Source organism: Daphnia pulicaria, chromosome 6, assembly GCF_021234035.1.
Source record: "Daphnia pulicaria isolate SC F1-1A chromosome 6, SC_F0-13Bv2, whole genome shotgun sequence".
Classification (NCBI taxonomy): Eukaryota; Metazoa; Arthropoda; class Branchiopoda; order Diplostraca; family Daphniidae; genus Daphnia; species Daphnia pulicaria.
In genome coordinates, this window is record NC_060918.1 from 3,769,300 (window position 1) to 3,774,381 (window position 5,082).

At 36.1% G+C, this 5,082-nt stretch overlaps 1 long non-coding RNA gene across 2 annotated transcripts; it reads left to right on the forward strand.

Moving 5' to 3' along the window:
* The first annotated feature begins 3,105 nt into the window (after positions 1 to 3,105).
* On the forward strand, positions 3,106 to 4,653 carry LOC124342485. 2 transcript variants are annotated; one of them, XR_006918855.1, is made up of 6 exons: positions 3,106 to 3,246; positions 3,329 to 3,399; positions 3,468 to 3,536; positions 3,607 to 4,067; positions 4,141 to 4,434; positions 4,500 to 4,653. It is a non-coding gene; the product is annotated as an uncharacterized LOC124342485 (long non-coding RNA). The 2 variants fall into 2 exon arrangements; XR_006918856.1 differs by having other exon boundaries at positions 3,625 to 4,067.
* The last annotated feature ends 429 nt before the right edge of the window (positions 4,654 to 5,082 follow it).

Genomic DNA, 5,082 nt, shown 5'->3' on the forward strand with positions numbered 1-5,082 from the left:
TCCATAATCCAACTAGCCCTACGGTGAAAGGCAGAGCCCCACAAGGAAGTCTGCACAAAATATATTTTAAGCCACTACAATTTATTTTTCTGTTTACGCCTTTGCATATAGTCGATAGAGAATAAAATTCTCTATTTCACTAGTATATTTCAATATTTCTATCGTTATTCCAAAAGAAATTATATGAAAAAGCTTTTCGAAAAATCTTACATAAGAAAAGTAAAAAAAGGTTTTTACTTTATATCTTTATAACGGCTAGTCATTTAATTTTGAAATTTCTAATATTAGTGCGCATGATAATGATGCACACATGGTTAAAAGTTAAATTTTTTTATTCAAATACAGAGATAAATAATTAAAAAAGAGCGACCTGCCCCAGGCCTTTTAGCCCCACTCTCCCCTACAAGAATTTGAACTTTTAAAGCATATTGATAACAGACTGAAAATGAATAACCAGTGTTACGGATGGAAATTTGACACCTCAGCGCCCTTAGGGAACCGAATTTTCTATCTCGGGAAAAAGTGGTCCAGACGACAGTCTAGTGGCAAAACTGACACCGTAGAGTTAAGCTCTCTCCCGATTCTAGCCTTCCGAGACAATTCAAGCTCGTTTTGTATCGAACTCTTTTTTTCATGTTTAATTTTCGTGTCAATACAAAGTGCTAGTTTTCCCCACACACTCTGATCACTCGATTTATTGACCCGTTATTTCGCCCGTAACAACCAGCATTTTAGTGAGAACATGTGTATGTTTGTACATGGTGAAATATGTAGGCCCTACTATGAGGCCTAATATCAAACATCTGTGCATATGCTTTGACATGTAAATCGCCTGTTGTTCTTCCTGATGACTCAATCGGTTGTTAGCTAACTTTTGCAAACGCTGGAGATTCCTTCTTCGGGCTTTATTTTCCCTCCTTTTTCTCAGTTGAGCTTCTGTAGCCATATTAAAAGAGTTTTGAATCTCTAGGATTGCAAATTCTGACTCAACTGGTTAGATTTTCTGAGCATTAATCGAAACTGAACATGATCATTGAAGCGCTGGCCGTTATCAAGGGTTCGGGTGGGTGACGGCGGTCAGCAAATGCCAGTTGCAACTGTTTTTTTCACATTTTGATTTACTTTGAATTGCTCCAAACTTTATTGATTGGCGTAATCGTAATGGCCACATTATTACCAACAATCATCCATTAAAATCACGTTGATTTCGTTTTTCCAAAGTTAATTAATTTCACTTTTAATGTTGTGTCTGTTGGATATTTATGGCGCGCCGAAAGGGCCACAAAACAAAACAAAAAAAAAAACGCCATCGCCATCTAGCGGTCAAATTTGGTACTACTCCCAAAAATTTTTTTTCTTTATTCCCGACTGTTTTTTTTCCTCTTGGGCGCGCTCGTATTATCACGGTCGGGTTTCGACTTTATGTCAAGGTCTTGACCGGCGTGTGTGTGTGAGTTTGGCTCACGCCCTTTTTGCCGCTCTGCTTCGCTTCCCCGTTGGGCTTTTTTAAAAATTGGCTAAAGTCCCGCGACAGTAGAATAAAAAAATATCACGGCGGGAGAATCGAGAGAGAATCATTCATGCCTTGCTAATACGTGCATTAAGAAGCCAGGGCCCTTTTTTTTATTTTTGATTACACCACCCGATTTGAATGTTTTTTATAGTTGGCAAAACCGAAAATTCTGGTTATCTCGGCAGCAGCAGCAGCCTATATTATTATTCATTGAAGCCGTGGTTATTTTCATGTGATATTCTTACGCCGCCGTCCATATTATATTAAACCCGTTTCCGAAATGACGATGATTTGATTTTGTTTTCAAGATGAAAATTGGGTCAAAGATCGACATGTCTAGCCCCAACAAGAAATATGTACACATTGTTTTATTCTCTCTTCGGCTAGCAGTTTGGTGTAGGCCAAAAAATTGAAAAGTCACTACTCTATGTACCCGCTATGCATATTAAACAAGGCCTACATATATCTAGAGACCCTATAGGTATAGTGTCTGGTGCCGAGAGACTGAAATGGACGTCGGCATTTGGGAAGAAGAAATGCCTTTCGGCTCGAAGAACTTTTTATTTTTCTTCATGTCCGACACGTCCGAGAAGAAAAAGAAGAAGAGGAACACGACGGTCGAATAAAAAAGAATAAAGGCTACGCAACTACAAGGCTGTGTTGGTGTGTAACAAAAAGAAAAGAAATAAAATCTTTTTAAAAATTCAAACGTCCCCCCTTTTTATTTTTTGAAAAAATATCGCCCGCAAAGAATTGGCTGATGGAAATGTCTTTGTGTATAATATTAAGATATCCATTATAACGGGAATAATGGAATTGCAGAGAGATAACGAGATAAAAAGAAGAAGAAAAAGTGCGTTATTGGTCCATTATTTCGATTGTACTTACATGAATCGGATGGAAGAGGACAGACGACCAGTATGAGCGGGACTGCCCGATCGATCGACAAAAGTCGTCATCTCGCTCAATCAAATATATAGTCAAACGATTTTTGGGTTGTTATTTTCGTATTTCTTTTCACGTGTGTCTGTTGGCTGTTTCACAATAGGCACCGGTTTCAACTATCCGCTTTTAAGTTTTAACTCATGAATGAAAATCTTTTGCAACATTATTTACTAACCTAAAAGATGTCGTAATTCAACCCGGGTAATCTGCTTAACCATTTCACTTCATTTAGAATAGGATTTTGTACGAGAAACGCCAAGGAAATGTGAAATTTCCCGAAGGGATTTAGGGCGAGGCATTTTGGGGTTGGTAGGGTTGGAGGAAAAAATGGGAACGAATGAAATTCGCCTGCTAAGCTCAATAGATGGCTTTGGAGATGAATGAAATTCGCCTGCCAAGCGCAATAGATAGATTTTGACTTTGAATAAATAAACTTACGGAACAAAGAATTAATTCTGGAAAGAATCTTACAGATAAATAACTATGAATAAAATATGTTGTGTATGTCTTCATGGCATAGCATTTCATTTTTCGTCAGAAAAGTTATATTATCAAAATGATATTTGAATTAAACGGCAGCTACGATTTCAATGTTGTAAATCCAAGCAGACGATGAAACCAAAATAAACAGTAAAATTATCCATTTTTCTATGACGTGTGAAATAAGACTTGACTTCGGAATTCGGAATTCGGATTTTCCATCGTACGAAATGTCGCGTCGAAGTGGTTTGAGTACAAAGAAATTTAAAGAACTAGAAGTATCAAATCCACAAGATTTAATTGCTAGGGTAATAGAATAAATTATTTTTGTTTTTTTTTATTACCATTTTCTTTAACATCCAATTTGATTAAATGTTTTATGGAAAACAGGAAACAATATCGAAAAGGTGTTATACTTCAAAAAAAATTGTAATCCCGCAAAATGGTGAATTGTTAGATAGGTAAGATACGAAGGATTATAGTAGTTGTTATTTAGATTCCTTTATATGACAGTTTTATTTTATCATAGTTCAATGTTGAGAGGTGAATCGATAGAACCATTGGTACCCAATCTTGTCATAGTGCAGCCTGTTAAAAGGTATTCATGAATATTGTATATAATTCTAGTAACATAAGTTAAATTTAACATATTTCTTGTTCTCCTATAGCTCTTTATGTAACTCTAGGATTGAGAAAAATGAATCCATTGAATATGAAGCAATGTCAAGTTATGGTTTTGAGAACAAGAGCGGGAAAAGAAGTCTGGATGCAGGCAATTGCAAAGCTAAGAAATATGGTGGTGATATTTCTATTTTGGATTTGTTTGGTGAACAAAGGGAAAGAAATAATGAGCAAAACTAAAAATATATATAGTTAATACATCTATTTTATTCTTTTTGTTACTGTATTTTTGTAGAATGGAAAACGAGCCAGAAGAGACTCTTCTGGAATCACCCAACATAGCGATTTAGCCAAAAATTCTTAAACATTCGAAATCGTCTGTTCCTCTTTTGCCAAAAAATCTTAAACATTCCAAATTATCTGTTCCTCTTCTGACGCCTAGAACTACACCGACGCCTACTCCTTCACCACTAGTGTCAAATCTTGTTACAGTGCAGCCTTTTAAAAGGTATTTGTGGGATATTTTAAGTAGTTCTAGTAACATAACTTAAATGTAACATATTTCGTGCTCTCTTCTGTAGCTGTTTAGGTAATTTACGGATTGATATTAAAAGCAAAACAGCAAGATTTGGACAACAAGATAGAACGTGTGTACCAAAATCGAATAAAGAGAAGTCTTTAGTCAACGTACCGAGTCAAAACAAAACTTGTGTATATATCTCACCTGAGAAAAATCAATCGATTTTAATATTAAGCAATATCCAGTTATGCTTTAAGAACGGGAGCGTGAAAAGAAGTCTGGATGTTGGTAACAATTACAAAGCTAAGAAATACTGTGGTGATATTTCTATTTCGGATTTGTTTAGGGATCAAAGGTAATAAATAATGAGAAAAAAAATATGTAAACATAATGCATCAATTTCTCTCTGTATTTTTGTAGAATGAAAAGCGATTCAGAAGAACCTTCAATTCTCAAGACTATCGGAATTTTTACGTATTACTTGCAAAATTTTCCCCAAATTGTCTCTAGAGACCTGATGATCACGTAAAACGTTTTCCTGTCACAGAATTCTGAAAATGTACCAACGTGATGACTTTGAGAGTTTCATTGAAACAAATCTAATGGGCTAAAATACATCGAGAACTAGGATCTATACCTCGCTCGAAAACAAAGAAGAACTGGTTTAACTTTTCCGGCCCGAAATACGAATTTAGTTCGTTCTTCCATCTATCCTCTACGAGTAAATCTCATCAAAGCTCACCATTGGACGGATAATCACATTGTCTGGGTGGCCTTAAATGCGCGGATGACAAGATGTTGGTGGTGAAGGGGAACGCTCAAGGATCGATGTGCAGACTATATCAGAAATCTAAACACTCATATTTTTTTTTGTATTTTAGGGGCTACTCAAGCTATGGAGTTTGGCCCCGGATGACCCGGATTACAATTTATACTGGGTTTTGGATACATTTTCCTTTAGGTGGGAGGGATAGTTGTTTCGATCGGATAATAAAAGTGCATA